The sequence below is a fragment of the Panthera onca genome, chromosome C1 (assembly GCF_046562875.1).
Source record: "Panthera onca isolate mPanOnc1 chromosome C1, mPanOnc1 haplotype 2, whole genome shotgun sequence".
Lineage (NCBI taxonomy): Eukaryota > Metazoa > Chordata > Mammalia > Carnivora > Felidae > Panthera > Panthera onca.
The window spans coordinates 93,340,067-93,364,916 of NC_138346.1; the positions used below are offsets into that span (position 1 = coordinate 93,340,067).

General features: G+C 38.9%; 1 protein-coding gene across 1 annotated transcript in view; it reads right to left on the reverse strand.

Moving 5' to 3' along the window:
• THSD7B (thrombospondin type 1 domain containing 7B) overlaps window positions 1–24,850 on the reverse strand; it is an 860,293-nt gene that overhangs the window by 603,909 nt on the left and 231,534 nt on the right. The gene's annotated exons all lie outside the window — the stretch shown is intronic.

Consider the following 24,850-nt stretch of genomic DNA (forward strand, 5'->3'; position numbering starts at 1 on the left):
CAATAAATAAACATCTATAGTGCTAGAACCATCACACTATGTGGTGATCTATTTGTTACCTCCACTTAACCTATGCTAAATAATCTACATGCACAATAAAATTCTAAATGGTGAAGTTCTAGGAAGAAAATAAAACAAGGTGATGGAGAGTGCTGTATCTCAATTAGTTGGGATGACTGAGATAGGAAGATCAGAGAAGGTCTCTCTGAAGAGGGTACAATTTAGTTGAGAAAGGAGGAGTCTGGCAAAATTGGGGACAAGCAACTGGGGCAAATATCATAGCACATTTAAAACTCTTTATCCACAAACTAAGTGTATGCTTTTAAGAAAGAACAAAAAGTCCAGTGTGGTTGAAGTATAGATAGAAAAGGGCGAGAGCCTGGACTTAGTGAGTTTTGAGTCTTATTGGCTTAGTGAGAAGATTGGACAAATTTTAAGTCTAATGGGAAGCTCCCGGAAGGTTTTAGGCAGAATGACATAAATGATCTAGTTTATCCTCTAGCTACATGAAGAATGATTTAAGGTAGGCGAGATGGCAGAATGAGATCAGACTGGAAGCTACTGTGGTACTCTAGGCATGGGATAATGTTGATTTGCCAAGAAGAGGAGTGATATTGATGGTGAAAAGTGGTCAGATCAGGCTACATCTTGGAGCTAGAGCTGAAAGGACATTCTGGGTGAAGAAAAGATAAGAAACCAATGATACTTACATGTTTGACCTAAAAAGCTAAGTGGATGGTGGTGTTCTTTGCTGGTGTGTAAAAAACTAAGGGAATACGAAGTTTGACTATACGTGGGAGAAGGAAGAAGTGTGTGTGTGTGTGTGTGTGTGTGTGTGTACTTTTTGCAGAGTACCTGACTCAGGTTATGAATTAAGTGTGAATTTTTAATATAGATATATTAATATATGTTTCTTGTTTTCAGGTTGACCCAATTATAATGGGAAAAGAGTGCTAAGTTTTAGAGGTTTTAAAGGGACCCAATAAATATATTATATCCCCCTTCTTCTAAAGCTTAAATTTGAACTTGACTGGGCAACAAATCCAGAAACCAATTATGTAATGATCTAAATATCACTTGTAATAAATGATGAGGCTGATTAGAGAATATAACTTTAGACCCTAGGCTAAGTAGTCTTACTAATATTAAATCCCACTTCCTTCCCTGTCACAGGCAGCTCTGAGAAAAAGCATGGCACCATATGTTTTCACTCTTATGTGGATCCTGAGAAACTTAACAGAAACCCATGGGGGAGGGGAAGGAAAAAAAAAGAGGTTAGAGTGGAAGACAGCCAAAGCATAAGAGACTCTTAAAAACTGAGAACAAACTGAGGGTTGTTGGGGGGTGGGAGGGAGGGGAGGGTGGGTGATGGGTATTGAGGAGGGCACCTTTTGGGATGAGCACTGGGTGTTGTATGGAAACCAATTTGACAATAAATTTCATATACTGAAAAATAAATAAATAAATAAATAAATAAATAAATAAAATGTTCCCAGCCTTAAAAAAAAAACAAAAAACAAAAACAAAAAAACAAAAAAAAAAAAACATGGCTACATTACCGTGAGGTTCCTAAACCCATAATGGAGAACATATGCCAACACATACTTTCTGAGCAATGAGGCCAGAAATGCCTGACCACACATGTCTAGGTTCTTCTCCCAAACCCACCACCAACCAGTTCAGTGTGTCCCATTCTTCTAAGGAAAGAGTGAGGCAAATGAGTCCACAAATGCTACCTACTTAGAAATATAAAGGAAAGGAAGAGAAGTTTCTGTCTTAAAACAAATACAAATAAATGAGTATTGTAGATGTCTGGAAGACCTCTATATCTGATATAATGAGAACAAAGGGAGGGGATTTTCAATGAACAGATGTCATTTTAAAGAGAGGTGAATATGTAAGAAATGGCCTTCTCCCTGATACTTTTTAAACCCAGCTCTTGGAACCAAGGGGCAGATCAAAGCAAAGCTGAGATTTTACTTTATTTCAGTTAGTCAAAGAAGAAAAAAAAACTAGAAGGAAAAAAAAATGTCTTGTCCATTAGTTGGATTTGAAGTGAAATTCTGTTTTCCTATTTTCCAATCTCATATGATATAGGTGGCTCATACCCAGAGGGAAAAATTGTCACACTTCCTCCAGCTACAAACCGCCAGCTCACATTCCATCACTGCCACCGCTTCTCGCAAGCTCCTGATGATTTACTGACAGAACTGATAACTCCATCTGAGGACTCTGGTCCTTGGGCCTTTCATCTTTATTCTTTCTTGACTAACCATTCCTCCCTGAGGGATTAAATAGTAAAACTACTAAAAAAGACTCGACACAAAGGAAGGAAATATGCTGCACAAAATGCTGTTCTTGGCCACCAGGCTAGCTCAAAGCTCCCTACTTTCCTTTCATTTTAGGTTTAATCTGTGGACTAGGAAGGCACTGCTCACAGGTCCTTTCCTCGTGCTACCGGGGCTCTGCTCAGCATTGGAGGGAATTACATTTCCCAGATTCCCTTCCTGATGTGGGTTCATCCACCACAATGCACTGGCAGAAGACTGGAGGACAGAAGGCAGGGGGAACCTCACAGCTACTAGACATCCCCCAGTGTCTGGTCCCATGACAGCCACTCTGCCTGAAGTCCCACCTCATGCCTGGCAGCCCCAAACATGATACCAGCTCCTACCAGATAAACCCTAAGAACACCCCTCTCCTCCCTTCCATCGTCTCTCCAAATGTAGGGGCGATAACAGCTTCCAGTGATTTCTAAATTCTAGGATAGTTCACCACCCCTGTTTAGTTTCTCACCTCTTACATCAAATTCCCTATTAAATTCCTTCTGTGAAAATATCTAGGATGGTTTCTTGCATACAGACTTGAACATATCTGATACAGCCCATGTGTCTGGAGTTTTGTTGTAAGTTTGTTTATATTTAGTATACCAGGAAGAAGCAAACTATAGCCTTCAGGCCCACTGCTTGTTTGTGTAAGTAAAGTTCTATTGGAACACAGCCATGCTCATTCATTTAAATATTATCTATAGTTGGTTTTGTGCTACAACAGCAGAGTTGAGTACCTGCGATGGAAACTTTATGGCACTCAAAGTCTAAAATATTTACTACCTGGCCTTTCACAGAATGTGTTTGCTGACTCTTGCACTAAATAAAACAAGACCTTCCATCTAGGCCCAGGTGGGCTCTGTGATCATAACAGTCTAGACCAGCACTGTCCAATAGAAATAGAGTGTGAGCTACCACGAAATTTTAAATTCTCCCGTAGCCATATTAAAAAACTAAAAAGAGGGGCGCCTGGGTGGCTCAGTCGGTTAAGCATATGACTTCAGCTCAGGTCACGATCTTGCGGTCCGTGAGTTCGAGTCCCGCGTAGGGCTCTGGGCTGACAGCTCAGAGCCTAGAGCCCGTTTCAGATTCTGTGTCTCCCTCTCTCTCTGCCCCTCCCCCGTTCATGCTCTGTCTCTCTCTGTCTCAAAAATAAATTTAAAAAAACGTTAAAAAAAACGAAAAAGAAACAGGTGAAATCAATTTCAATGATATAATTTTATTTAAGCCAATGTGTCTTATAATACTTTCAACATGTCACCAATATAAAAAGCTGTCAAGATAATTCACATTTTTAACACTATGCCTTCAAACTATGCCTTTACACCTATAGCACATATACTTTACACATATAGCACCACATTTTGGATGCTATGTTTTCATTGCAAATACTTGATTTCTATGTAGCTTTCATGAAGTTTATAGTTAAAAATGTAGATTTATAGTAAATAACTTGTGATAATGGATAAAACAAAAAATAATGACAACACTAAATGCTGGCAAAGATGTAGATAAACAGGCTCACTCATGCACCACTACTGGGAAAATAAAATGCTACAGACACTCCAAAAGCAATGTGGAAGTTTTTTATAAAATGAAACATGCAACTACCATATAATTCAGCAATTGTACTCTTGGTCATATATCTCAGTTAAATAAAAACTTATTTTCACATGCAAACCTCTACACACATGTTTTATTGTGGCTTATTCATTACAGCCCAAAACTGTAAAAGAAAAAGAAAAAGTCCTTCACCAGGTCAATGGTTAAACAATCTGTGGTACATCCATACACTAGAATTTTACTCAGCAATAAAAAGGAACAAACTATTAAAACATGGAACAATGTGGATAAATCTCAAAATTAGGTGAAAAAAACTCAGACTCAAAAAGAAGCTTACCATATAATTCCACTAATATGGCATTTTTGGAGTGACAGAATTATAGAAACGGAGAATAGATTGGAGGTTGCCAGAGTCTGGGTGGGAGATGTTGGGAGGCACGTAGGTATGACTATAAAAATATAAAAGGGCACATGAGGGATTCTCGTGGTGATGGAGAAGCTTTGAATCTGACTATATAACGTCAACATCCTGGTTGTAAACTTGTGCTACACTTTTGCAGATGTTATCATTGAAGAAACTGAGTCAAGGATAATACTCTCTGTATTATATCTTATAGCTGCATGTAAACCTACAAAATAGAAAGTTTAGCATTGATAAAAATAGATTCACATAACCAAGCTTCTCTAATAACTAAAAGTCTTCCAATAGCTGAATCAAATATCAGTTTATACATTGTAAATACTGATTAAATTTTACAAAACAAAAAATTCAATCCTTAGTCACCCTCACCACATTTCAGGAGTTCAACAGCCACATGTAGTAAGTGGCTAAAGCATTACACAGAGCACCTCCAGATACTCTTTTTGGGCTAGAACAGGTAAAAAAAATATAGCCAAATTAGAGCCATTCAACAGGAAAATGGCCACACAAAACTACTCCCAGAAAGCACACTTCCTACAAAGAAACACACATTTCTACTTTAAAAATTCTGCAATTCCAAAAGAGGTAATGAAACCTCCACGGTATTAAAAACTAACCAGTTGTGACAAACTGCGTATAGAGATGCATTGTTCTTCAGACAGTTTCTCAGCCAGCTAGCAGGATGTTGCTTCCGAGATAAGATGTACATTTCCTCCTTCTACTCCCTTATTTTAAAAAGAGGAATACAATAAATAAAAGTGAATTGTTTTAGATTACAGCTTTCCCCACCAACCTTGACTTCTGCATGAACAATGGGGTTTAACATGATGAGTGGTGATGGTGACGGCACACATTCACAAAAGAGAAGCTGACGCTGTGCTCAGAAGGCCCCTCTCTTTGACAAGATGACAAATGAAACTGGAAGATGAAATGAAACCGCGGCTCCTGTGCACACCGGGCTGGCTGCCACGCAAAAGGGCCATGGGAGACAGGTGGGGGTGGTCTCTTAATGGAGCACTGAAGAGAGGTGTGCAGGGTTCAGGGGCTCTGCTCTGCTTGGTGTCCACAGTGATTAGCTGCTCAATGAAACAATGGTGGGGGGTGGGAGGGGTAGAGCATAATGTACCATGCTATTTATGTGTGCGTTCCCACTGGTGGGGATAGGGGAGACATGCTCCTTTTAAATAGACAGGAACTGGACCAGGTTGGAAGAAAATGAGCAGAAACAATTTTCTAAAGGAACCGCAGTGGTTCAGCAGTTCTGGAGAACAGTCAAGGGCCCCTCAGTCTAGCACTCAAGGCCCTTCATCACCTGGACCTCTCTGCATGCCAACTTGTTATGCCTGCATCCTCCAATCTCATTTGGCCGGCTTGTCTCCTTCAGAACACCGTCCGGACCGCCCCTGTACTTCTGCCTACAGGGACACCTGTTCCATTTCCTTTTATTTGTCCTCTAAAGTCCAGGTAAAACCACACCTCCTGGAAACTCAACCAAACCATAAATGGTCTTGCCTTCTGTGGGGTTTCCATAGCAAATAAAATAACAGCTATGAAGAAAACAAAACAAAGAGAAACAAACCCATAAATACAGAGGATACACCAATGGTTGCCAAAGGGGAGAGGGGTAAGGGGGACAGACAAAATGGGTGAAGTCGAGTGGGAGGTAAAGGCTTCCAGTTAGGGAACAAATACGTCATGATAATAAAAGGTACAGCGCGGGGAACATAGTCAATAGTATCGTAACAGTTCTACATGGTGACACGTGATAGCTACGCTTCTGAGCATGGCAAAACCTATAATAAACTTGTCAAATCACTACGTTGTATACCTGAAACTAACATAACATCATGTATCAACTATACTCAGATTTAAATTTTTTTAAATAATCTTGGGGCGCCGGGTGGCTCAGTCAGTTAAGAATCCAACTTCAGCTCAGGTCATGATCTCAAGGTTTGTGGATTCAAGCCCCACATCAGGCTTGCTGCTGTCATCGCAGAGCCTGGAGCCTGCTTTGGATTCTGTGTCTCCCTCTATCTCTGCCCCTCCCCCACTTGCTCTCTCTTTCTCTCTCTCTCTCTCTCTCAAAAATAAACATTAAAAAAATTAAATAATCTTAAAAAATAGGAATAGCTGCCATTCATTGGGCAGCTCTGTGTTCCCAGTTCTGTGGCTGAAATTTTCATGCTCCCTAACTTAATCCTCACAAACCTATTGTGCATGAATCATTATCTCCATTTTATAGACCAGTAAACTGAGGATCAGAGCTAGTAAGTAGCTAGCCTAAAGTCGCACAGCAGGTAACTGTCAGAATTGGCATTCAAATTAAATCTTTTTTTTTTTATGTCTCCAAAACCTGTTCTTTTATCCCTGTGCTATTCTATTAATTCAGGACACATGTCACCCAAACTACATTTATGGAGCATCTGATGGATACCAAGCACTGAGCTAGGCACTAAGGGCAAAGTAAATAATAAATTAAAGTCATAATATAATCATGTAAGTGCACTCTGTAAAATATGCATAAAGAAGTATAAGGTGTCACAGAGATATGACACTTACAGTGGATTTGCAAGATGTATGAAAGTTTAACAGGTAGAAAGGGTTTGATCAAAGGCATCTAAAGGGGTGGGGGGATGCAGGATGATACATTCTAGATGGAGAAAATGCATGTTCAAAGATAAAGAGTCCCAAAGGTCCACAGAGTGTTGAATACAGTTCAGCAGCATGCTAGAAATATGGTCAAGGACAGGTTATAAGGAATTGCATTGCCACACAAAGGAGTTGGAATGTATTCTGTGGGCAAATGAGACCGACAAAAGGATTTTTCAGTAGAGGATGATCAGATCACATGGGTACCTCTTTCCTTTACTCATCAAGTATATATTGAGTACCAAGCATTGTGTTGAAATTAGAGACATAAATACAGGTTTTCAGTTGAATGGTGGAGAGAAGCAAACCAATCAACAACTACATAAAAATAGAGTAACTACTAGACAGAGATGTGTGCAGGGCGATTTGAACACAGAGGATGAGGTGCCGGTTCGAATGGCAGGAAACAATGGGTGTGAGCAACAGTTCCCTGGAGGTGATACCACATTGGTGATGGCCGGAGGATGGGATAGAAGGTGTTAGGGAATGAAACGAGAGAATTGTAACTACAACAGGAATATATTTGAGAATTATTTCATAAAAATGATTAAAATATTTGCTGACTTACTAGAATAGGTGTGGGGACAAGGAAGAAATAGAGGTAAGAACTGGGTTGTGACTAAAATATTCAGTCCACTGTCATTACGGGAAGCCAAAGTATTTGTACATAGTAAAAGGTACTTTCAATAATTCACACAAAAAAAGAAATGTATAGAAAGAAAATATTGGAAATAGAATAACATAATGCCAGGTAACATCATGCTTTTATTTTTTTTTAATATTAACCATTACATTACTTAGTTAATAATGGTAAATATTGAGCCATTTCACTCAACAAAATAGTATGTTTGAGTATGTTAAAATAATATATCCTATTTTATTTATTTATTTTTCATTTTTTGATGTTTATATTTTTGAGAGAGAGAGAGAGCACAAGCAGGGGAAGGGCAGAGAGAGAGCGAGACAGAATCCAAAGCAGGTTCCAGGCTCTGAGCTGTCAGCACAGAGTCCAATATGGGGCTCGAACCATGAACCGTGAGATCATGACCTAAGCTGAAGTTGGACGCTTAACCAACTGAGCCACCCAGGCACCTCCCTATTTTATTTATTTTTAAAGTTTATCCAACTATCTTGGGAGAACGCATGTGCAGGGGAGGGACAGAAAGAGAGAGGGAGAGAGAGGATCCAAAGCAGGTTCCTCACTATCTGCATAGTGCAGAGCCCAACTCAGGGCTCCAGGAACCTTGAGATCATGACCTGAGCTGAAACCAAGAGTCAGATGCCCAACCAACTGAGCCACTCAGTGCCCCAATAAATCCTATTTTATCTGCTTTCTTGCTCCATAGGTGTCTTGCACGTTGCAAACTAAATTCCCTGCAAATTTGTAACCTGCACTTAAAATATACAATAGAGTTTTCCAGAAACCATATTTCATTTGTTGCATCACTCTGAGAGCATAAATGTGTGCTTACGATTCCTTGTGCTTTTCCAAAATTTTTCAAGGTTTAGAGTATAGCTATGTACGTTTCCAGAGATTATCTGAGTACTTCTGTGTCCTTATGAGGTTTCTTTGGTTTTACCTGCTATCATCTTTCTAATCTCATTGCCAACCAATCATTAGTTTAAAATCTGACAATTGTCCCTGTGCTTATTTGGAAACACCATAAGAAGTATACTTTGCTGTCTTACAATATTCTTAACTTTAAAAGAAATCTAAAATTTAAAATGTGATCTATGTGTTATTTTTTAAATTTAATAATATTTTATTTAAAAATAAAATAACATTTATAATGTATTTTTCTTATATTTAAGGTTAGTTTGCAAAAGAGAGAGAATTGAAGACTCACTTTCTCAACACACAGTAACATCAATCTATGTGTAAAAATGTTGAAACATCAGAGTTCTTGACTGAGGAAAGGGAAGAACCCACTCCAAAGAAAGTTAAAATAAAACTCAGTCAAAAAGGGTCTTTATCTCTGCCTCACAGATGTTAAACATTGTCTCATTGCATCTTATACAACAGAACTTTTGGAAATATTATAATGGTGCAAGCTGAGGTACAGCATTAATTTTGAATCCAATTGCTCGGCATTTAAAGAAAAAGGAATTGGATATTCCTTTTTGATGAGATCTTTGAAAGCTAATCATGACTGAGCACAACTTTTCAAACTAGAAATGAAAAGCAACAGAAGCATCTGAAAGGATAAGACACTGTGCTGCACGGAGTGGGGAAGGGCCCACAGTCCCCAAGCAACAGACTAACGTTGTCTGTACAAGTGACAGAGAAAGCATAAGGCACGTCCTGACATCAAAGTTTGAAAGCCGGGAATCCAAGCTTCAGCTATATCCTCACTTCTGCTTGATAGTCTGTTTTCTACAAGGGCATTTGCCCTTTCAGACCCAAGCATCATCCCTACAAGATTGAGAATACACCAGCCCCCCATGAGGACTTGAGAACCAGCTCCTCAGACCTATGCTTGCACGTGCTGCCTGCTGCCTACTCACAAGGCCACACTCCCTGCCCTTGCCCTCCTCCTGGCTAGCGGTTCATGTCCTGTCCCTCCTATTCTCTCCAAGGTGTAAATCTCTCCTCCAATCTCTACCCAAAATTGGTTCCATCCTCACTAATGATTAAGTTTTTCTTATAAAGACAGAGGGAGAAAGAGAGAAAACACAGAGTCCCTTCTTTCAATGTCAAGTCAGTTTTGCCTCAAGCTACTATTCTACTTTTTGTTGGTTTTTAACTTTTTTTAATGTTTTATTTATTTTTGAGAGAGAGAGACAGAGTGTGAGAAGGGGAGGGGCAGAGAGAGGGAGACAGAGTCCGAAACAGGCTCCAGACTCTGAGATGTCAGCACAGACCCCATGTGGTTCTTGAACCCACGAACTGTGAGATCATGACCTGAGCTGAAGTTGGATGCTTAACTGAGCCACCCAGGTGCCCCACTTTTTGTTGTTTTTATTTCCTTTCTGGTTATGAATAGTGGATACATACTCCAGGTCCACGACCCCTCATCCACAATGCTAAAGTGCCAAAAGCTCTAAAAATGAGATTATACATACATATTTACACACGCACACACACACACACACACACACACACACACACACGTATTATTGCACATATATATGTTTATATACATATACTTTGCAATTCATTTGAGAGAAAAACCTTATATTCTAATTTGGCAGTAAAATCTGCAGGAAACTGACATTTTAGCTTAATTTTCTTATGTTCTTCTGTGGAAATATCATCATGACTGATTCCAGTGTGCGGGGGGTGCTATGTAACACAAAGTATATATGCACTGTATTATATTTTTAAAACACCTATGGTTTGAAAAGCATCTGGCCCAAAGGACTTGAGATGAAGGGCTGTAAACCTGCAATATTTTTCATATCAAGCTCAATAGTTAGGAGAAACTGTAAAAGTATTGACAGTATATCTGTGATTAATACAGAGGCTGATATGAAACACAGTGGTTTCTGACTTTAGAAGCCCGACTACAGAATTGCGGTCTAATTTACACAACGGTACTACATTAAGGGGCATTAACATGTCTAGACACTCTTCATATACCATTTAATATTCTCAGAGAATGTATCCTGGTCCCAGTAAGGAGAGCTGTCTTAATGAAATAAGCCCTGATGATCCCCATGAGAAACAAACAACAGACACAAAGAGAAAATAACTGCTGCTTCTCTCCCCACCACAAGCCTCTAGGAGTGGTTTTCAAAGGTGTGTGTGATGGGGAGTGGGCTTCACGTTCAGGTGTCAATGTCCAGTTCACCAAGGAGGTAAGATTATATGCACTATCATTCCAAACTGAGGTCAAAATCAAAGCTCTCTAAAAGATGTAGTTTGAGAGAGAGAGAGAGAGAGAGAGTGACAGGTGACATTTGTCAAAAATATCTCCTAAAGTCTTCTGGATACTCTATTCTTATATACTCTGCAAGTGTCATATTTACTGTTATTTCTTTACTTTAGAAAACAAAGAGATGGCCATCAGTCTGCACAAAGCTGCCGATAAGATTCATTTTTATTATTAGTTGCTGGGGAAAGCTCTCAAGGGTCTCTTTTATCTAATTATTCATCTAGCAAACCCCCATCGGCCTTTGGAAGGAGAAGCAGAGGTAAAACTGCAGGCTCTGAGGTCAGGTTGACTGGGCTGGAATCCTCTTCTGGGACTTCATGACATGATTTAACCTCTCTGAGCCTCTGTTCCTCATATATGATATCAGGAATCACCTACCTCAAGGTGTTCTTGTGAGGATTACATGTGATTTTCCCTGTAAAGCATTTAGCAAAATGTCTGACACATAGTAAGCATTCAGCAAATGTTAGTATAGCAGGATATGAACATTCAGACTCTTTTATTATGTAAATTTAATTATTTTGTTTTACCATTCACTGCTGCACTAGAAAAAGGAAACACAAATATTTCCATTTCTCTTCATCTCCTAAGAGGTCTTGATGATTAAGTCCTCCCTGCTCTCAAAGGAAGGGGAAATGGTTTTTGTGTGCCACTAGTTCAGGTTCCAAAATTCACGGGACATCAAAGTCTACTTTCAAAAGAAAAAGAGAGTAACTGATATTTAAGGAAGAAATAAAGAGTCTCACAGAAGCAGGAAGCAAAGAGGGGTTTCCTCAGATGAGAAAGAGCTCCTTTAAAGTAGGAGCAATGGTACAGGACAGGTTTTGGGGTCTGGAATAACAAAGACTCAGCTCTTACAACACTAACTGCACCCAGGGAGGTGGAAATTACCATCAAGGAATGAAATATGGTTATTTCAGGGGAGATGGACTCAGCTGGCCTTGATATCTATCCCCACCAACGATTTCCAGTCCCAGCCACGGCACCGAAGCTGCAGGCAGCTGCAGACACAATGGCTGCCTTAGGAGTAACCTCTGTGGACCCATGAGTGATCACTGGAAAAGCTCCAATAGTAGGGCACAATCTGCAGTGAGGGAGCTGTCCCTAAGTCAAATCAAGTTGAATCTCCTAACAGTCCATCGGAGTAATTCAGAGCCAAAAATTAAATAAGGGCATTTCTTGGAACCTGGTGTGAGAATGAGACTCACATCCTCTACTTCAGGTATCATGATCCTGACTCTGTACCACCATTTTTGAGAGGCTTTGGATACAGAGCAGTGAGTAAGACATACGGTTATTGCCCCTGAGAGTTTATTGTTTAATAAGGAAGATACCTCAAAAGCAATTTTAAGAAGAGGTGGTGCTGTGATACAGGAAGTCTGAGATACAAGTAGATTCAAGGGAATAGGACTAGGTCTGGGGGTCAGGGAAGGCCTTTCTGACCATGTGAGGGTGAAGCTGAGCCCCACAATGTGAGGAGTTGGGCGGGTGAAGCATTCCAGGCTGGGAGAACAGCATGGTCAAAGCTTCAGAGACAAAAAGGGCACCATGTACTTCAGGACATAGAATATGGCTGCTCAGACTGCGGCACAGATAGCAAGGAAAGAAATGGCTTGAGATGAGGCCTGAGGGAGACAGAGGTCTGGTCACAGAGAGCCAATTTCACTGAGTGACTCCGGTGAATTTACCAAGGCAGCTCACAAAGGAGTCAGGGCAGCCCTCGCTGCCATGGCCATGAAGACCAGATATAGCTCCTGAAGATGGGGATGAGGGAGAGGCCAATGCTGAGCGGACTGGACAGGGAATTCCAAGGGGGACCAGAGAAGCTTGGAGCAGTCAGGAAAGAACTACATGTGGTGGCTGTGTGTGTGCACCAGCCTGTGTGAGTGCACTCCTGGCAAATTAGTGAGGACATCAATGGAAACTAATTAAGGAATATATCTCTTCCATACTGGATACAGACTAGACTACTGTTATGGACTAACTATTTGTGTCTCTCTAAAATGCTTATGTCGAGGCTCTATCCCTCAGTGTGATGACGTTAGGAAATGTGGCCCCTAGGAGATAATTATTAGGTTTAAATGAGTCTTGAGGGTGGGGTCTTCATGATGGGATTAGTGCCCTCAGAAGAAACCAGAGAGTGCCCTTTCTCAGTCTCTCACTCTCTCTCTCTCTTCCCTCCACTTCCTCTCCCTTGCCATATGAAGTTATAGCCAGAAGGCAGCCATCTGCAGCCACAAAGAGGGTCCCCACCAGGACCTGCACATGCTGGCACCCTGATACCAGATTTCACAGCCTTCCAGAACTATGAGAGAAAAATACTTTCCGTTTAAGGCACCCAGATTATGGTCATTTTATCACAACACCCAAAGATGACTAAAACAGGGATTTAAACTTTTAAAGACCAAAGAAAAGTACCCAGGACCGACAACCAGGACCGACAGCTTGAAAACTCCAAGCTGAGGGAATGACTTAAGTAAGCAGGCATCACCCTGAGCTTTGTGGAAAAGCAGCAAAGAGAACTGTCAAAGCTGGCCTCAAGGCACAGATACATGTCTTAAGCAATGAAGCCAGCCATATGCATGCACAGCAGCACCAAGGAAAGGGCCGCCATCACACAAGTGCCCAATCACAAGACCATTCACAAACCATTTACTCTACACAATTATTTGTATCCATTCTAAACTTTGCTGATGGAAACCATGACCACACACATAATTGCACAGATTTCTGAACACTGAGCACAAAGCTGGAATCCTGACTTAACCACGTCCTAGCTCCACTGCTCTGGATGAGTTACTGGCTTCTTTGGACTTCATGTTTCTTATTAGGAAAACAGAGAAAATAATTGCTTTCAAGGTTCTGTTGCTAGCAGAAACCCAGTCAACCAGCACAAGCAAAAGAAGATGACTTTGTTGTAAGGATTTGGATGATGACATGGATCCTACTGGAAAGACAGGCAGTCAAGCATTCCCAGGGAAGGAAAGGAAAAACTAGAAAGCTTGTGGGGAGTGATTTCACACTCAGTGCTCTGCCTCTGCTTTATGTCCTCGCCCCCAACCTCTGCTTTCCCAAACTGAACATGATGAACTATGGCTTTCCATGACCACCACATTAACATCAAGTTACTAACAGAAACTAACTAGTTTCCACACATCTTAATTCCTAATTCACAGGAGAGCACCTGGGTGTCCCAGCTCTTACCCAGAGGTGGAAGGCATTTACACCAGCCTGGACCCTGAAGCTCTCTGCTGTGGGAAGGTTGGGTGGGGGAGGAGTAGGGCTTGGGGGTGGATCTTAAAAAATGGCCTGTGGAATGACAGGGAGTCCAAAGGGAATACTATACAGGGAAACCTCACAACAGGTTGTGTCTAGGATTCCTCAGTTGCTACATGTAGAGTGGCTAGCAAATAAAATAATCAGTATGTTATAACCTAGCTGTTACTATACTCTCACCAAGAAATTAAGTAAATAGTCATTTCAGGCTGTTTTACTGACTGGCTGAAATGTATCCACCTGAGTGGGTATGGCATTTGACCCACAAATCTCTCACCACAGGAGCATTTCTCAGGTACGTCTATACCCCAGGCATTTTTTATCTAGCTGTTCTATTGGAAATAATACAATTCACATTGCTATTTAAAAGAACTTATTTATGAGAAATCATGAGATAGGTCCATGTTTCAGAAATCCCTATGTAGTCTATTAAATGTGAAAAGCAGAAGAAGGACTATGAATCATATCCTAAGTGGAGTAAACACACACTAGGAGCCCGGAGACCCCACATGCAGTGTGGTTGTGCTACACTTCTCAGATGTCATTAAAAGGACCTTGAATTTGGTTCTCCAGTGTTCAATAATTACCTGAATGCCACATGAGTACTGAATTTACTTAACAAACACATACACTCTGAATAACAAGTTTTATTTTGATGCAGAAAGAAGTTAATGTGTAGGCACTTCTTCCAGTGAGACCTATTAACCTACCCTTCAAGAGTTAAACCAAACCATCGACATGGAGAAAGGTACACGTTTGCTTTACCTGAATGGATGCCCTTTTCCATACATTCTTCTCCAAGGATGTTGTTACTTTGTTACCAAAAACAATTAAGTTCAAGTTATTAAACATTATGTAAACATCTTTTGCGTCAAGAGCTAACAATTACCTCGAGCCTTGTGCCTGATGAGGAAGTCCATTATTTAAAGTGTTCTGACCCTCCAACTCAGGATCACCCTAGATGCATAACTTATTCTAAGCTCTTGTAAACTCAGTTCCACCAATATCAGTATTTGTTACACTTGAATTGTACATTGAGTTCATAAAAATTTAATTTTCCAAAATAACTGATTGTTATGAAGACCATACCATCTGTGTTATTTATCACTTCTCCTGACTAAGGATGGGGTTGTTGGTGATTAAGACTGCTTCTGCTAAATTCAACCTATACTTCAAGAATTTCCTTATCCAAGTGCCCCAGGGAGATGCAAAGGTGACTAAGCTGTGGTCTTTACTTTTGGAGAATTTATAATCTAGGTGAGATAAAAAGGTATGATTCTTTCAATAAAAAACAATGGGCTCAGCTAATGGATGAAAATAGCAATGATCAAACAGAAATGACTGAGAATAGGAATTCAGAAGTAGAAGCGAAACAGGCTATAGTGCTTAGGAGGAGGCTCCATGCAACAGGCAAAAAAATTCAGCTGGGTCTTCAGGGATGGGTGGGATACACATCATCAAAGGGGAGAAAGGAGCTTGTGGTGCTGCATTAGTAAACACAGTGGGGCAACAAAAGCACTTGCAGGAGATGCTATATACAGAAGCTAGACAGAGAAGGTTCCTAAAAGGCAGTTTTCAGCTGAGGTCAACTTTGGCTCGCAGGGGACATTTGGCAAGGCTCAGAGACATTTTCAATTGTTACAAATGGAGAAGGGATGCTACTGGCATCCAGTGGGTACAGATCAGAGATGCTGCCAACATTCTACAACGTACAGAACAGCCCCTCAAGAATTAGCTGACTCAAATGTCAAAAGTGCCAAGATTGAAAAATTCTACTGTAAGAAGAGGTTAAGAAGGATTTGAAGTAGCTCATTAAAGTTACCTTCTTTACACCAAATGAAACAGAAAATGGTAGGGTACTGTTTAGGAGACAAATAGTATATCAAGTTTTGAAGGTAAAACCTCCTCCTTATCGAGGGTCTCATATGCAGACTGAATGAACTAAGGTCTCAGGAATGATTCATTGCATGGTCAAAACCCCCATTTCAAAGCCATAAGATCTACCCGAGGCCCCATTTCCTAGGAGTGGTTTCAAGGGGAATCAGGTCAGAGTATGTAAATAGTTCAGCATCCCTAATAGGAAGATGAATCAAAGTACATGTTCTACTAATGAAAGACTAATAGCGGCACCTTGATGATAATGTTAATCATGAAAACGATAAAAATATTATGTTAATTACTTCCTGAGAAGTCTTTCCTTGCCACTCTCTATAAAATAGGTTCCTCCATCACTCTTATCTCATCTTGCTATATTTTTTCATAGTACTTATCCATTTATAAATACCAGAAATTATGTAGGTCTGTAGGTAGATGAGAAAGACAAAGAGAGAGAGAGAGAGAGAGATTTCAATTCTTATTGACAGCCTGGCCCACTGGAATGCAAGGTCCATGAGGTTAGGAATTTAAATCAATTCCTTGATGTATTTCTAAATTTTTTTTTTAATTTTTTTTTTACATTTATTTATTTTTGAGAGACAGAGTGAGACAAAGTGAGAGCGGGGGAGGGGCAGAGAGAGAGGGAGACACAGAATCCGAAGCAGGCTCCAGGCTCTGAGCTGTCAGCACAGAGCCCGATGCGGGGCTGGAACCCACAGACCATGAGATCATGACCTGAGCCGAAGTCGGACGCTCAACCGACTGAGCCACCCAGGCGCCCCATGTATTTCTAAATTTTGAGGGTACCCCAACTGGGCTTTGAAAAAGTAGGTGGTCATTAGATATTGAATAGGGACACCTGAGTGGCTCAGTCAGTCAAGAGTCCAACTTTGGCTCAGGTTATGATCTCGCAGTTCATGAGTTCCAGCCCTGCATGGGGCTCTGTGCTGACAGCTCATTGACTGGAGCCTGCTTAGGATTCTGTGTCTCCCTCTCTCTCTGCCCCTCCCCCACTCACCCTCTGTCTCTCTCTCTGTCTCTGTCTCTCTCTCTCTCTCTCTCTCTCAAAAACAAATAAACATTTTAAAATTTTTAAACAGAAAAAGTAGATAAAAAAGAATATATACTGAATGAATAAATGAGAGTTACTAACATTTGTATAGTATATGCTATTACAAAGTAATTCATGAATGTATTTCATGAAAAAATATTTCATTTCTCTTTTCTAAAGTTTTTTACGTATTTATTTTGAGAGAGAGAGAGAGAGCACAAGCAGGGGAGAGGTAGAGAGAGAGGGAGAAAGAGAGAAAATCCCAAGCAGGCTCCACTTTGTCAGCACAGAGCCCAATGCAGGGTTTGAACTCATGAACCTTGAGATCATGACCTGAGCCAAAACCAACAGCATAATGCTTAACCAACTATACCACCCAGGCACCCCAAACTACTTTCACTTCTTTAACTGAGGAATGACATACGTTGGCGCTGTGATGGAGACTTTAACGAGTGAGAAATCTGAGCCTGCCCCTTACACACCTTCCAGGCCAGCAAGAGTGGCATGCAGTGAAAAAAGAATTACAACCAAGTGTGATGAGTATTCCAATGCAGCGTCAGGGAGACAGATATTATTGTTCTTTTAATTTTATCGGTGAGAAAATTAATTAATTTTATTGGAGAACTTTGGGGAATTGTTCAAGTCATGTAGTTGAAAAGTAGAGAGGAGATTCTTGTAAATATATACTGAGTCCTTAGATATGAAGATTAATAGAGTGCACACCTAATTGCAGTCAGAGCCATGGCTCCACTCTGCCAATATCTAGTTTCTTCCACTCCCACTAGCTGTGAGGGTGTCTGTGCATGCTTCTGTATCTGATTGTGATGGATTGCACAGCTCCTCAGATCAAAGTCAAAGACGTCTACACAGTGAGATGACCTGCCACCAACAGTGTTCCAGCGCTGTACAGCTTGAAGTCCTCAAGCAGAAGCACGGGGATGACGGGGTGAAGTGGGGAGTGTAGGTGGAGAGTGGAATTCACCCGAGTTTATTCAGAGTTAGATAACAGAATTAGGGATGGGAAATGAGAGTTGCCACCCCACTGTGACATGACTAAATGACATGTTCAGATGCATTCAAACCCGGAACACATTTCTGGATTCCCTGGTAAACACATTCTTGTTTTATGCAGCATCATAACTGCACTTTGTTCTTCAGGAAATATTCACTCAATATCAACTGTGTGCCAGGCATCGAGCTGGCCCTTGTCTGGAGACATTCTTGATTATCATGACAATGTGGGGGGTTGGGGGGGGTTCTTCTGGCATCTAGTGGGTAGAGGCTACATACGCTGCTAAAAGTCCTAGGTTGCACAAGACAGCCCCTAACAACAAAGAATTATCTAGTTCAAAGTATCACAATTACGAAGGTTGAAAAATCCTGGCGTGGATATAAAGATCAAAGGAAAGAATTTCTGTCCTCCAGGACTTAAGGCATGCAAATAATGACAATAATGACAATCCAACACAATAAGCCTCATAATGGACAATATCTAAGATACCACAGAAGCACAAAGGAAGCTTTACTGCTATCCACACTCCTGAGAAGTCACCAGAGGAAATCATGGTTCTTAACCCTTGCTCTCTGATACTCAACATCACTGTTATGTTATAATTCATCTGAGTTTTGAAGGCAGTGCTAGATATCATATCAAAGAATTAGGAAATTTACTCCCAATGATTTTTATCGGGCGCTGTTCCTTTCTGTCTGCAGAATAAAAAGGCCCCATATGGCATTTTAGGTCTAGAGACTGTCAGAAGCATTTTATGTCAACCCTTAAAGAATGGAGCAAGCTGATGTTTCCAATAACAAAACTTACACTGTAGTTTGTACGTGAATGTGGAACAAAAGACCTCAGAAATGAAATAACAAAAGGAGACCACTTTTAAGTCATTTATAGCTCCAGTGGTTAGCAATAGGTGCAATTTATGAACTATCACTATCTCTTTCATAAACAATGATATTTTTATCATCACTCTCCTCATTGTTATAAAATAAAATATTTTACATATTGCAATGTCCATGAAAATAAAGGGTTTCTATAAGATAGATTCTAGTAAAAAAAAAAAAGAGTTCTGTCTCTTTCGATGGAATAGAAACACATGCATACACCCCAGAAAAATCAACCACATTAAACCAAAGAGCATAGTCCAATTTAATCTTATTCTGGAAGAACTTACTTCCACCTCATCAACTAAAGAAATACACCACACACTTTGGGTTGTCCAATAGTTCATAAGTCCAGTTTTATTAACAGCTAACAGATGTTTTATAAGAAGTTGACATCTAAAGGTATAATGTACCCTTTGGCCTGAGTGTTTGTTTTATAGTTTCCCCTTAATTAAAATTGATTTACCTTTTTTTTTTTCAAAAAGGGGCTTCTTAAACTAATTTGTTTCCACCTGTTCAACTCACTATCTGCCACAGACATTCTCATTAAGATGAATTTTCACCCACTCTTCTATCATGACAGTGTAGAAACCAGAAAGGGCCTTCCACTCTGAGTTGGAAATAAAAATTTTGGCCATAGGGCATTTTCCTGATCCAGCCCAAACTAGGATACAGTGTTTTATTGATCATACAATACTTATTCATGCCTTGCTCGTAGAATGGATTAGATATGAACCCATTAAGTCTTATAGCTTTGACATCATATAAAATTTATCTGGATAGCTGAATCCTCCAAGTAATTATTGCTGAAACCAAGCCAACTAATATCAATCATATTCAGCAAAGTATTTCACATATCATTCCATATTTTATGACGGATATTTGTTTCATAGATTTTAAATGAACTAATGATAACATCAATTGACTTGGAATTAAATTGGCATTCAGGTGATTCATAGATAAATAAAAAGACTTATGGCCTAATTAATTCATCATAAAGATTTCTTTGTCCAAGGTTTTCATTGGCAATATGATCCCTATAGAAAAATTACTGTTGATGTTTGCCTTAATTTCTCCTTTTTTTTTTTGTTACCATGAAGAGTGTCTTCACAATTCTTATCTCACTGCATTGTACCTTTACAATGAATGGTCCAAGTGTAGAATTTTAGGTCTGGTCAGGCCACAGGATTCATTTATCTCTCACTGATACAAACTTTACACATCACCTTCCATTAATTTGTATTTTCTTCATGGGTTGTTTATTCTCTGCTATGGAAATATATTAAAGTATTCACCTCTAATCTTTTCCAGAGAGCTCCTGCCTTCATTTCTACATTAGGCGGTCATCTGTCTTTACTACATGTTAATGTGATTCAAATCCACAGGAAACTTTTAATTGATAAAATGCTTCATATTGTAATTTAAACATTCCTGTGAGAATTAGTATACATTCTTGTCATCTAAATGTTTTCAGGCATAATTCAAGCTGCCCACAAAGTCATTCCCTTAAAGTGACAAATGTCTAATTTGACTATACTTTCACTCACTAGTGCCCATTTTTACATGAATATTTCCATCTGAAAGCTGAGACAACCTAAGTATTTACACTCAGGAATATCTGTCTGCATGCAAATATTCACTATTAGTCATATGAAATGATGTGACATAGAAAAATTTTTTAAATTACACTAATAGAATCAAATGAAATGCCTTCAATACTAAGAGAACACTGAGATTAATTTGCTTGTCATCTACACAGCTAGGAAGAAACTGTTTTGTACAATATTTATTTGTGTAAAATTTACATTTTTTACATGGAAAATTCTCTTTCAATTGTTTCTACTCTAGTCTTTCATATCACAGTTTTATAGAGTCGTCATAATATGAGAAATAGTTTATAACTATATAGCCATAGAGAAATTGAAGACAGTATGGTACAGAATTTGCAAAATATAAAATGGCCCACAAAAATGAAAAGAGATATATTATCTGTTACAGTATTTGTTTTAGTATTATTTGTTATAGTATCAGCCTGGGATGAGATAAATATTTAATTATTGTGTACTAATGTCTACAAGAAGTTGGGAGAATTGGCTAAGCTTTCTCTCTCAGCATTGATGGTGGAGGGCAGATGGGGGTAGGGCATGGAATCACCCAACATGCCAGTAGAATGGAAATTAGAGGAGGCATTCTTCCTTCTTCACACAAATTTCAGGCCATGTCACACACAAGTGTGCCCGCTGCTCACAAACATCCCATACTGATTACTTAAAAAGGTTCAGATGGGACTTCAGTTTGCACATTTTGGGGTAGATCTTACTGCTTCAGTATTTAAAAATGTGAAATTGGTTCTCTGTTCAATATTATCATTAGCTCAGATTTTGTTAATAATTTACAAAAGATATAAAGTTTAAGATTTGTTGTAAATGTACACATGCACACACGTACACACACACAAGCACACATACATGTAAAATCTGAAATGAGTTCTCTCTCCACTCTTGTACCACACACAACTTTGTAGTCAATACGTTATTAGATTTACTTTAATTCTAAGGCCAAATGCAATCTTTAGAAGGTAAAACTTCTGCTAACGATAAAACAAAACTGTGCTGTTTCAAATATATATAATAGAATCAAGAAAAATAGACCTCTCCTCCTTTTCTTTGTATAATAAAAAGCCTAGATTGTAGGTCCATCTTTCTCTACAATGGAAGCCTAATTAATTGGCTAACTTGAAATTTGTGGAACTTGGCAACTGCAGAAGTAATTACAACATAGAGTAGCCAACAATACAAGTGCACAATTACTTCTGTTAAGCTATCTCAATTTCTTCCAACAGCAATGCCAACACATGCAGTCTGGGTTCTGAGCATCATAACATCCTACAGCTCAACTGAGGTAAAAAGTCACAAGGTACCAGTGCAACAAAGTAAAGGATGGGCAGTTTCACTGATGGCAAAGCCAAGCTGGTTCCCTGGGGAAAGAAAATAGCAGATGATATTTTCCGTACCATACCCTACATTTCTTTCCTCAGGGAATTGAAACATAAAACAACCGACATGCTTTGGCAGGCTTCAGCACCTTTCAACTCCACTGGTTGACTTGTTCATAAACATTTGTTGGCTCAAAAGGAAAATTATTGGTAAAAGGAGTTGGCTGAGAACTGAAATCACATCTTCATTTAAAAATTAACTTTGACATAGGAAATAAGTAAACAAACAAACAAACCAATAAAAATAAAAACCCTGAAAACATTCTAGCTCTCCTGTCTCACATCAAATAATTCTTTAACAGACTTGCAGAAGAGTTTTTTGTGATATATAATACATGTACATATTTCACTAGGACTTTCTGAGCAGTTGGATTTGTTTACTTAATAAGACTACATATACTTTATCAAATTATTTTACAAAAGGAAGAGAAGTTGTAAAATGCATTCATGCATGAGTAAATAGTACCTTTACATGATATCCAACTTCAAACAGAAAATAGAAGAATATAATGATTTAACTATTCACAGATATTTAGAACAGAAGTGACATAAGGCAGTTAAAATAAACTTTATAATCTATAATTTATTTTAATTATAATTATAAAAACAATTTATAAGAATCATATTATTATATAATTTAACTATATAATAATATAATACATATGATATAATTATATTATATATAATTTTTCAAATTATAACTTTTACAAAATATAATTTATAAAAACACAGTGTACTCATGAATATATTTCAAATAACTATAAAAATCCAACAAAATGAAGACTGCACATTCTTGAAAGTAAATGTTCACATTGAAATGGGAAAATTTACTCAAGTATTTGGGTTCAGTTAAATGTCCACAAATCCGGCTGATTATCTTGAACAGAATTCAAGATGGTATCAACATCATCACGATGTTTTTCTAAACACACAAAGATTGCTATCAGAATTTTCAAAAAGAGGTTTCTTCAAAGCTTGGTATAGGACCATAATTTTCCAGAAAGACAAATGAACTGAGTCACATATGCAGTTTTCCCCATGAAGTAGCCTGTTCTTTTGTATTTCAGTGTCTTTTCCCTCCAATACATCATAGGCATAGGTGGCACTTCCAAAGGCTTTAGTAACGTCTGTGAGTTCATAAGCAACTAATTGTTTCCTTAGGAAAAAATAATGTGATTTACAGAATGAAGAGATATAGTCACAAGACCTTAGAGTGGCTCTTCTTGAATGATAAGTATTTGAGCGTGTGAGTGTGTGTGTGTGCGTGTGTATGTGTGTACTGGATCAGGCAAACGACGATGAAGGTGGATGAAGGCTGGCAGCCCAACTTATGAATGTATAGATGTGCATACTTCCAATTTTACACAGAGCCATCTTTGAATCCTCATCATCAACATTTTTTTTCTTTCAACTGATTAAATAAATTTCCTACATAATTAGTAATTAATGTTGTTTTTCAGAAACTTTCTTTATGTTCACAATTGAGATACTATGGCAGAGTTATAACCCTTCAACTGAATGCACAATTATTTCAGGAGGCAGTGGTGGGGAGGTGAAGGGAATTTCTCAGGCATCAGCGGAATAAGACAGATTAGTGTTTTGCGACTAGAGTTCATAAAATCTATATGATATTTTTTAACATTAAGAGGTAATATAGCCTAGAAAAAGAATTAAAATGCTGTAAACTCATATAAATGTCAGATTCAAATCTTAGTTCTACCACATGTATTGTTTAACTGTGGGTATGTTACTTCACGGCTTTGTGGCTCTTTCCCCTTGTCTGTTAGATGGAACTGATAATGTTCACCTCAGAATTAGCTGTGATGACTGATGAGCTGATAAATGCAAAGACAAACATAACACAGGGTAGGAACCGAGTAAACATGTGTTTCTAAAGAGTCTTTCTATGGGAAGAGATCATCCAGAAGAGGTACTTAAAAGAAATTCATATGAAAGTCAGAGCCTTTCCAGTCCTGCAAAGGATGAGACCCTTCCATTTAATGATTTTGAATCTCAGTGGTTGCCATGGCACACTTTATATTTCCTTTTAAAATTGAATAGGATATTTGGGATCGTTGACTTAAAGAATTTGAGCAATTCTTCTATTCTTATATCTACTATCTTCTAACCTATTCTCCAGTTTTTGTTAAAGGCAGAAAAACACAGTACCCTACTCCCTATCTACCCTGTAAGCAGTTAACCATGCCTTTCTTATCCCTAGAATGCTCTTCTAACTTTCCTTAGCAAAACTGTGAACTTTCCTCTTTCAAGATTGTTCTAAAGGAGCAGGACTCTAAGACAAATTCTGTCTTTGAATTTTGTATGCTACTCATTTATAAAAAGCAGTATGTGGATGTTCCCATTACAACAACACAGAAAAACAGCATCTAGTTCAAATCTTCCCATTAGACAGATTACCTAGACTTACAAACTAATAGATGTTGTTAACTGACTTACAAACCAATAGATGAAGAGACTTTCCAGTGAAAAATGTCAAACATTTGAAAAGTTCATGAGGTAACAGCAGGCAACTAGTTTTAAAAGACTTAAAAGACTTTAGTTAGCATACAGAGAGTTAATTTACCCATATACTAGGGGTTCCTGGGTGGTCAGTCTGTTAAGCTTCTGACTCTTGATTTCAGCTCAGGTCATGATCTCACATTCGTGAGATGGAACCCTGCACCAGGCTCTGCTTGGGATAGTGAAGAGCCTACTTGGGATTCTTTCTCTCCTCTTTCTCTCTGCCCCTCTCTCTAACTCCCCCTCCTCTCTCTCTCTCTCAAAATAAATAATTAAGCATTCTTTTAAAAAAATTGTTCATACACTATGCAGGTAAAGTAAAAAGACTTTGACAATAATTGACACCCATGCTGTTGGGTTTTGCTACTCACACACTAAAAAAAGAGCCATTAACTACCTACAATTTTT